An 11,067-nucleotide genomic window follows, 5' to 3' on the forward strand; every position below is an offset into this window, starting at 1 on the left:
TGTCTCCTCCTTGAAAACCCTAAGTTTGTGTAAAGGAAAGCTCATCTAGATCTCACAAGAGATTTACACAAACCGCAATATGAGCAACACTAAAACGTGGCTAGGGTTTGCCTTTTATACTTAGGACAAATAAGAAATCCTAAAAACGTTTTAAAACAAATAGGGCTGAGTTGGTTGAATCTGCAAAAAGCAATCTGCCCGAGCTTCGATCGATCGAGCCTAAACTTCGATCGATCGAGCCAGGCCGAAAGCCACAGTGCTTCCTGCTTTAAATTCGATTCCAACTTTACATTGACATACAACTTTGAGCTAGTTTTAAACACTTCTAAATACATTGTTTTGATCATGGTTTGCCAACATTACACATTGGAGTTCTAAATACATGAAATCCTAAACTTTAGAACCTAACATATTGTTATACTAACACAACAAATTTCACAATTATTGAAGTGTCAATTTCTTATAAGTCAAAATAAAATAATAAAATATGAAACTGTAACCAACCACAACTGAAAATAAATATTTTGTGAAAATGTTGTGACACTTGTTGGGTGAATGTGTAAAAGGTATAGTACTTTTGGTTTGTTCAATATGTACTATTCATCACTTTTTATTATTATTTTTTTTTGGGTCATCGATTTGTGCTCTTTTTTTCTATATATAAAAAAAGTGAATAGGCTCATGAATAGTGTTATTAACAGTATTTTTGGTTTAGTGACTTGCCTTTTTCTTCATTTTTTTCCTTCAAATTCACCAACTTGGTTTGAGCTTGTTTTTTTTCTTTTAAAGGATCTTTATATGTTTACTTTAATGTAAGCTTACATTGTAAATACACAAAAAGCAGCAAATATTATTTACATTTGCAAAAAAAAAAAAAAAATTGTACAAATTTTGCAAATGTGTACAATATTTATCAATTTTTATGTGTTTACAATATAAATTTACATTGTAAGTGCAATGTGTATATATATATATATATATATATATATATATATATTATATAAAAAGAGTGAATGAGAAAAGTTACAGTAATTTTGCTACAGTAGCTTTGGTTTGTTTAACTTTCGATGTTTTGCTGGCCGTTTTTTTTTTTTTTTTCTTTGGTGAATGCATAAAGTTGTAGTATATTTGCTATATTATTTTTTGTTTATCCACAATAATTATCACAATACTTTTACAACAAATCAAATATGGTAAATTGTTATTGGTTCTAATTTAAACTTACCAATTAAACTACTTTTTTGCATACCAATAACAACTTGTAGTAACCTACTACTTATAATTTGTTGTGAAAATGTCATGGACATAACATTTTTTGTGTGAAAAATGTTAAAATATCTTGATGTTGTCATAATATTTTCAAAACTGCTGAGTTGTCAATTCTTTACAAGTTAAAATAAAATATAACAAAATTATAAAGGTATTATGAAAATGTTGCGTCATTCTGTTGTGTTTTTAGAAATTTTTTTTATTGGTTTAATCAACTTTGTTGAGCCAAAATTCACTATTCCATATACAATTTTCTTGGGTTGACATTTTGTTTGTTTGTTTGTTTGTTTGTTTTTTTTTTTTTTTTTTTTTTTAAATTTTTTTTACACACTATTTTAAGTAAAAACACATAGTTTTCCACACAAAAACAAAAAAAAAACTTAGGAAAAAAACATTTTTCATCCTTTATTTTTGGGGTAGTTTACAATTCTTCCTTAAACTTTAAAATCAAGCAATTTTTCCCTTAATATTTTGGAAAATAGCAAATATGTCATATTATTATTCTCTCAATTAAACCCTAATGAAAACTTATGATTCTTAAAATATTTTATTGTGTAATGTCTAAATTACTCCTGCTAAATTTTAACATTCTAAAAATTTTCTTTACGTATTTTTAGTTTTAAATGATAAAAATTCTTAGAAAGTTAGAATGATGATATTCATTATCATTTTTAGAAGTTTTTAGAGAATAAATATATTGTCTTTAGCAAGTAGGTACTAAAAAACTATTATAGTTAAATAAATATTTATATGTTAAATAGCTACCCTAACTTTGTGGTTGATCAAAATTCTTAAACGAATGAGATTAAATTTTTACGACATAATTATCAAAATTCTTAAAATTAATGTATATTTTGATTAATGTAAATCTCTATATAATTTAAAAATCAAATGATTTATATCTTTGTTTTGTAATACAAATAAAATCTAGAATTAACCTTAATTTCTATAGTACTTTTTTTCCACAGCAAGCACATGCCTTGCACGTGCTGCCCTAACTAGTAATTATAATAAGTCAAGAACGATTGTATAATAATAATAATAATAATATCTTCATAAAAAAAATAATAAATCTTATCAATAATAATAATAATATCTTTACGTGACCAACAGTTTTTGGTGAGAGTAGAACTTGCGAAATGCTAGTAATAAAAAGAAAATGTTCTTTACGTGTCCAACAAAAATAGGGCTTGCCCATTCAACTTTCAAGGCAAGAGAAGTCCTTATAAATATAATTAAAATGCTAATAACAAAAGAGTATGCTTGTTATTTATTTATTTATATAATTAAATTTTTACGACATAATTATCAAAATTCTTAAAATTAATGTATATTTTGATTAATGTAAATCTCTATATAATTTAAAAATCAAATGATTTATATCTTTGTTTTGTAATACAAATAAAATCTAGAATTAACCTTAATTTCTATAGTACTTTTTTTCCACAGCAAGCACATGCCTTGCACGTGCTGCCCTAACTAGTAATTATAATAAGTCAAGAACGATTGTATAATAATAATAATAATAATATCTTCATAAAAAAAATAATAAATCTTATCAATAATAATAATAATATCTTTACGTGACCAACAGTTTTTGGTGAGAGTAGAACTTGCGAAATGCTAGTAATAAAAAGAAAATGTTCTTTACGTGTCCAACAAAAATAGGGCTTGCCCATTCAACTTTCAAGGCAAGAGAAGTCCTTATAAATATAATTAAAATGCTAATAACAAAAGAGTATGCTTGTTATTTATTTATTTATATAATTGAATAGATATAGTGAGGAGAGAGAATTTGAATTCTAAAAGTTTTGGTTGAAAATATTTCGAGGTGTCAATTGAGCTACAAATTATGTTTGTTATTAGTAACTCTGTTAATGTGTATTGTCGTAAGAAACAAATCATCATAACTCTAGCAAGATTGCAGAGATGGGTTAAGACTATGGAAAATAATGTCAATGGTCAATTGGATGGGTGCAATGTTTACTTGACTTTTGGTGGTGTCACGATTAAGACTATAGAAATGTTAAAAGGGTGTTCATTGAGTTACAAACCATATTTGCAATTAGTAACTCCTGCAAATGTGAATTGTCTTAAGAAACAAATCTTCATAACTGCAACAAGATTGCATAAATGGATAAGACTTGTGGAAAATAATGTCAATTGAATGGGTGCAATGTTCCACTTGACTTTTGGTGGCCCCATGATTACACCCACAAGAAGCAAAGCCAATCCATAATCTATCACATTGATTGTTAAAAACTTGCTATGAAATTGGGAGGCTAGAAAAAAATGTTAATGTTAGTTTACTTTCACTCTTTAAATAAATGACAGTGAATAGGGAAATAAGTTCAATTGTCAATTGGGTGAGTGCTATGTTCCACTTACCTTTTGAGGGTGCCATGAATAGTGAAAAAACCCACAAGAAGCTAAGCCAATCCATATCTATCACATTTGACTGTGAAATTTTCCTATATAAGATGGGAGGCTAGAAAAAAAAATGCTATTGTTAGCTTACTTTCGCTCTTTAAATAAATGGCAGTAAATTGGTGATAACTCTTTTTCCCCTTAAGCAGTGAATTAGTTATAAGCTATAACATGTTACTATTTGAGTAGGTTAGGCAATTCATATGAGAAAATAATAGCACTCCAACGGTCTCTAAATGCCTTTATTCGATGGCATATATTCTAGTTTCAGGTTTGAAAGGTTGAACCTACCAGTCAAGTAGATGATATTGTCTTTGTGGCATACATTGCCAATTTGCTCGAGCACACAACCCGAAAATTTTGTTTGAGCCTTTGAGGGGATTGAAATGGTAAATTCAATATATATATTGAAAAATATGATTTACAGCTTTACAGTCCTATGTATATTTTTGTTATATATACATATATATATATATATTAATTTTATAAATTGGATAGAATTTCAACCTATAATATCTATTCTATGATGATTACTCTTTATCATTGTTGATGCCCACTTTTGACAAAAAGCCCAATAGCAGAAGAAGCCCAACAATAAGGGAAGTGGAAGGAAAATGAAATATGAATGGTAAAAGCAAGTTATTAAACCCAATGGGTTAACATGGCAGGAATGACAGCTAGCAGGCCCTTGGGATGAATAATAGGTAAAGATTGAGTAAATTGGCCAAGGAAGCCCAAGGAAAGAGATTGCAAGCCCAATGGGTTAACATGGCAATAATGATAGCCAGTAGGCTCGTGGGAGGAATAAGAGGTAAAGATAAAGTAAATGGGTTGAGGAAGCCCAAGGAAAGAGATAGCAAGCACCATGGACTAACATGGCAGGAATGATAGCTAGTAGGCCCGTGGGAGGAATGAGAGATAACCCAATAGGCCCGTATGGCAGGACTAACAACCATAAGGCCTATGGCCGGGGTAAAAAGGGGAATGGCAGAAATGGAAGCCTAGTGGGCTATATGGGCAGATACTTGTGCCCAAACAATACCCAGTCCACGGAGGAATGAAAGAAGGTAATGTAAGCCCAAAAACCCATGCACCCCTCATGCCACAGGAGACAAACATGACCCAGTACACATAGTAGAGGAGGACAACATAGGAACGACAGGAATGGCATGAAAGCCAAATGAGTCAAACACAGATGGTAGTAGCACATGCACAAGGCCCTGGACACCACCTACTTGTATCCAACCAATACATGGGAGGTGGGCCCTTAGTCAAGGGATTTAGAGGGTGTGGTTTGGCAGTGGGGAGAAAGAAGTCTATTCTAGAGTTTCTGCCAAGGCTTCTTTCGGGGGAATGCTTTGCTGGGATGACATTTCTCCTAAAAGAAGTAAACATAGGCTGGGACCACTTGATGCATGCCATAAGAGTAGGTGTAGAGAGCCCTCAACCCTTATCTGTTTGGGGGGAGGTAAGGCAGTGAAGGGGAGTGAAACAAAACAATGAATTTTGTCTGGAAATGGAGAGTGGTGTGGTAAGCACACTCTAAGCAGAGGCAGTGGCCGGACAACCAACAGTTTAGTAGGCAATCCTAGAGAGATGCTCACAAGAAACCAAAAATGGTTGGTATAGCCTTAGGGATAAAAGGGAGAAATCCCATGAATTCAACTAGTATAAAAGGAAAAGAGGTAGCCATGAATAGGGACAGAAGGCACATATGGAGAGAGGAGGAAAAACACAGAGAATAGAAAAGAAAAGGAACCTAACAAAAGAGTAAGGAAACTAAGTGGTAAGGAAGAGTAAAAATGTAAAGTAGAAGGAAATACGGCAAAAAATAGAGGCATGCATTGGTAGATCAACTTTTCTCTCCCCTTGACATTCCCACTCTCTTTGACCCACAAATCAAAACTCAAAACCATTTAGGCCCTCTTCCTAGCACAAGTAATTTCTATAGCAGGAATCTGCATTAAGGTTACCCGTGTTAGGGATTGGCTCCCTTTCTGGACTTCTTATTGCCGAATGGCATTGGCTAAGATTGGGGTGAATAAGGCCGTCCCTATTGCATTACTAGACGCTCTGCGACAGTCCCTACTAGTTTGCATTGGCAATCTTGATGTTATTGGTTTTGCTTTAGTGTTATATGTCTTGCTGTAGTATTTTTCTTCTTTTTCTATTTGTTGTATCAATTGTCCTGCTGTAACCCTGCTGGTGTGTGTAGGCTAGATCATGTATTATGGGATTTTTGACCGTTCTCCCCAATCAAATCTATCACAATTCAATAAAATAGTGATTACCAATTGTACGTGCAAGTTAGATTTGAGCTTATTTATAGGAGTGAAATAAGTTATCTAACAATACATGTACATGAGAAAGCTCGAAAAGATGCAAGTTTTGACATGACACTCAAACAAGAAATAAAGAAAGTGATGGTAGGACATGAAAAAGACGCACATTTAAACAAGAAGAAGAAGTTGACTATCAAAACAACACAGGATGTACATGGAAAACCCTAGAGAATGGATAAAAAACCACAATTGGAGCAAGAACATAATATTCTTGCTCGGCTCAGCTTGTATTATGTATAAAAGGAGATTAGTTTACAATAAGTTGCCTTTCCTTCCTACCAACTCTCCACTTTCATCTCAAAATATCTAGTTGGGTTCTAGCCCTAATAGCACGCTACATTTTCCTTTTATACTCTAAGGAATATGGCTGAATACAAAGGACAGGTGTCAAGTCATCATATTCTCTCTTTTTGGATCTTTTCACAGCTATGATATTATCTGCTGACTAAGGGATAAGAACTGCGCCAACGTGGCATTGAGACCCGTAGGTAGGTAGCTTTGCCACTACTTGGGAGACAAGTCTTGGACATTGAAAGGGACATTAGGAGTATTGTGATTGGTACACATGTTTCTAAGGTGACTCATTGTGCACTCAACTAATATGGGGTGTCCTTATAGCCTCTGACCTTAGAAAGTTACTATCTCCCTTTTTGTGAGTGCTTGAGTACCATGTCAGGTGTAAATCTTACTTCCTTCCCAAAGTAGTCACGCCTTTAGCACGGACTAAGACAAGATCCCTTAGCCAACGCTTCCTCTCCCTTTGTTCACAGCCGTTCCACATGTGGAGTCCAGATTTAACCATTTACGCATTCTCCCATGTCTTAGTGGTGTTATGTACAGCAATCTTAAACTCAAAGGATTTGGGCTAGAAAATGTCCCAATCAAATAAAAAATGACTTGAGCGTGTTTTATGAAAAATTCCCTTTTGATTCACTATTTTCTAGTGAATCTTAAGTTTTTTCTGTGGGATTTCGGTGTGTTTTGAAAATGTACCATACAAGGCTTTTTATAGTGGAAAAAATGGGGTTTGGAATGGCTCCCAGACGATGTAAGATTCGTTTCAAACCTCAGCCATTATTGCAAAAACTTGCTTTTTTTATGCTTTTGAAATGCTAGCTACGTACGCAAGAATGTGCCTACGCACGCATGCTTTAGCATGCATACACAGGCCGCGACTCATGTATGCAAGGCGAGGGCCACTTTGGTCATTTAATTTTCTAAAAATAGATTTTTGCTCATTTAAAAGGTTATGTTTTCCAACTTAACACTCCTCAAGTCAATTTAATATCTGATTAGCTTTTAAACTAGCCTTGGGCCTTAGAGTTCGAGCATCATTGGGGAACAAGGGCTCGAGTCGTAAGAAGTACAAAATGTGGTATCTACACACGTGACCATCTAAGTTTTTAATTTTTGTGGCGAGTGAATTATTGGGAGCATAAACCAAAGAGTCTAAAACCAATTAAATACAATATCATATATATATATATATATATATATATATTGATGATGCACTGAAATCAATAGGCTAAATGCTCCGAGCTACAATGAATGTTTGATGACTTAAAGAGAAAGAAAACAACTGTCAAGGGTGACCGGGGTGAACCAGCCAAGGACCCTCTAACGGTTAAGTCAATTTTTCTCTCAAGAACACAAGGATAGTGAGTAGATGAATAGTAGAACGTACCTTGGGTTGATGGAGTTAGATCCCTTTCATAGAGAGTTTTTAGTGGGTCTACTTATTCGGATCCACTACCATCATGGGAGATGTGTGTAATTAGTGGAGAAAATGGAGTAGATTTCAGGGAATCCTCCCCACGTTCTGGAATGATAGATTGTGGTCTGATTACTTCCTATTTGTAGAAAAATCCTTCAAAATTTACTAAGTGTCATTTAGTTGTCCATGTCTCTATGTGACATGCATGACTAGGTTACTTTGGATGTTCATGATGTTTATGGAAGAATCCTATACATTATCTATGGTAATTTTTATTTGAGCTCCCTTTCTCGTGAACTAGTCTAGACGTAGTTTGGTCATGGACGACCATCATGGACGAATGGACCTTGATTTAGCCCACCATCAGTTGCCCCCTTGTTCTTGTGTCGTCCATACCACTGTTGAAATCATTATTATTATTATTTTTATTTTACACGTGAAAATTTTTCAGTCATTGATTAGTTTTCCATGTGGCATTGTGGGGTAGCTTGGGATTAGACGTTCTAGATATCGCCACGTGGCTTAATCATGATGGTTTACATGTTGTGTCATTTTGTTTTTTGAGAAAATCGCCACGTGGCACTTTCTGGTTGGTCCACATTGCTTCGATGTCCCTCCTTGTTGCCTATAAATAGGCTGATACCTCTCCTACCCTCTCACTTTCTCATATTTTCTTCTCTGACATTAGTCGTCCTTCGCCTCGTCTAGAAGTTCCCTTCTATCCTTAGTCCTCTCCATCTAGAATCAGGTATCCTGTTTTCTTCGTCTGTAGGTTTTCTTCTTTATAATTCTTTCCACATGGCTGAGATTGTAGTTTCCTCATCTAGTGATAGGGATGAGATAGAAATAGGCAAGTATCACAATGAGAGTGATAGGGATGAGATAGAAATAGACAAGTATTACAATGAGAGTAACAGTAGTGGTAGTAGTAGTGAGAGTGGTAGTAGTAGTGAGAGTAGTAGTAGTGAAAGTAATTCCACGGACGAGCAATACTTATCTAGAGTTCCTTCCCCTAGTGAAGAGGTGGACATCATATATAGTTGTGCTATGAATATTCCATCCAGAGTAGACAAAAAGGGACTTTTCATGCTTAGAGATAAATACCAAATTCCTTACAAAGTTAATCCTTGTCTTGCTACCCTTGGTGAATTGTGTTGTACCCCAAATTCTCTTAGGGTTGGTATATACGAGGCGTACCTGCTAGGGGGCCTTAGGTTGTCTTTGAATACCTTTGCCAGAGAATTCCTTCATAGGTTAGGTATAAGGCCAAATCAACTTAACCCCAATGCATGGAGAACCAAAGTGTCTATGCAAGTACTATAGAGAAAGGCTTTCAACGGGAATCGTCCTCTTATTGTGGATGAGTTCCTGTATTGTTATAAGCCCTTTGAGATAACCCAATCCATTGGTTTCTACCAATTCTTAGCTATGGGCTCTAGATGTAGGTTAATTAGGTCACTTCCCTTTTCTGATAGGAGGTGGAAGACGAAGTTCTTCTTTGTCTCTGGGTGTTGGGCTAGAAACCTTATTGAGGTAGGTAGGGATACCTTCCCTCCTTACATTGGTGAAATGGGTTGTCTATGTTCTCAAGGTATGCTGCTTACTTTTGTCTCGTCTTGAATATTTTGTTATCTTCGTCTAACTCTTATTATTTTCTTTTCAGTGGTAGCTCATCCTTCGCTGAGAAAATTTTATTTGAACTGCATCCAGCAAGCACGCTCCTTTGTTGATAGAACCTTTCATTCTCTAGTGACGCTTCACCGTCTATCAACTTGGGGACTTGGGCCTGTTCCTATAAATGTAGCGTTAGCTCACGATCTCACAACTCGTCAACATAAGTTCTTTACTTTCTTGTACTTTTACTTGTTTGTTCTTATTTAATTCGTCTATACTTTGACAATCTTCTCTCTCCTTTTCTTGTATAGGAATGGCAACTATGAAGGAGAAAAAAGGGAAAAGGCCCTGCAAGTGATGAAACTGTCCAGACAGAGAAGGACGTCCTTACTCAGTCTCGCCCAAAAACCTTGGAGAAAAGGAAGACTATATCCAAGACACTTGATACTAGAAATTTTCTCAGCTGTCGAGGCAATCAGAAGCCTAAACATGGCTTGTTTACTTTGTCCAAGCTCCCGGTCGTTGAGACTAACCCTTCCATTCCTCCTAGTGATTCTAATCAACCGTTGAAGGCCAAAACTCCTCTCCCTAATGCGAGCTCATCCTTGAAACCAATTACTGCTGCACCTCCTAAGAGTTGTCCATTAACTCTCTTGAGAAGTGAGGGTCTTGCTTAGGATAGGTTCCAGCAGGCAGTAACAAACAAGGATGTCACCATTTGCTATGACATATCCGTGAAGGAGTTTGAACGATCTGTAGTTCATGATCTCTGCAAGGTATTTTCTTTCATCCATAGTCACATATGAAAAATTGAACTGTATTCTTCCTTTTGTTTCACGTCTATATTCCTCAATATAGGTCATGTCTAAGTTCATGCGTCCAGACAAGCCACTAAGTTAGACAAAGAGAGGATTAGGCTAGAGATGAGGGTTCGTGACTTGGAAAAGGAGGCAAGTCGCAAGGTTGGGGAGAGAGTAAAGTTGGAGGATGAGGTGAAGAAGTTGAAGAATCTCGTCAAGGAGTTGAAGGTAGATATCATCGAGAAGGAGGCTCGTTTAGATCTTATCTAGAAGTGAAGCGACGAGTTCACTTCCTCTTTAAGCAAGGCTAAGGATGAGGCTATCAAAGAATTTAAGACGTCCAGTGAGTTCACTGAACTTTTGGAAAAGAACTATGCCGCAAGCTTTGAGGACTTCTGTCTAGATGCCACTGAAGCCTTTCCTAGGGTGGACTTCTATTCCATCAAGCTTCCTATTGCAGTTGAAAGTTCTTTACTTCAGTCTTGCTCAGAGGATGTGAACATTGAGGACAATACCTCCATTCCTCTTCCAACAAAGGACGATTCAAAGTTTGGGGACGTTGTCCCCAGTGGTTTATCCAAGTAGTTTTAATTGTAAGCAAAAATTTATTTTTATTTTCACTTGTGTTGTTGGGGGTTCATTGTTTTAGACCATATGTTAGTTTTTATAAGTACAATTCCCTTGTCCATAATTATGGACATAGGTTTTATACATTTGCCTCTTTAGGCTCAAATATTCTAAGGATTTTTGGACGATGGTCGTCTACCCTTTTTGGACAAGTTAATTTTTGAATATATTCGTGGTTGGCCATTCGTCTTTATCCCTTTTCACTGCTTTTTAAGCTTTAAAATTTTGGAGCTTGCTTGTCCAAGATTTGGACTTTACTTATTTACGGATTTTG

The sequence above is a fragment of the Quercus lobata genome, chromosome 2 (genome assembly GCF_001633185.2).
Source record: "Quercus lobata isolate SW786 chromosome 2, ValleyOak3.0 Primary Assembly, whole genome shotgun sequence".
In the NCBI taxonomy this organism is placed as follows: Eukaryota; Viridiplantae; Streptophyta; class Magnoliopsida; order Fagales; family Fagaceae; genus Quercus; species Quercus lobata.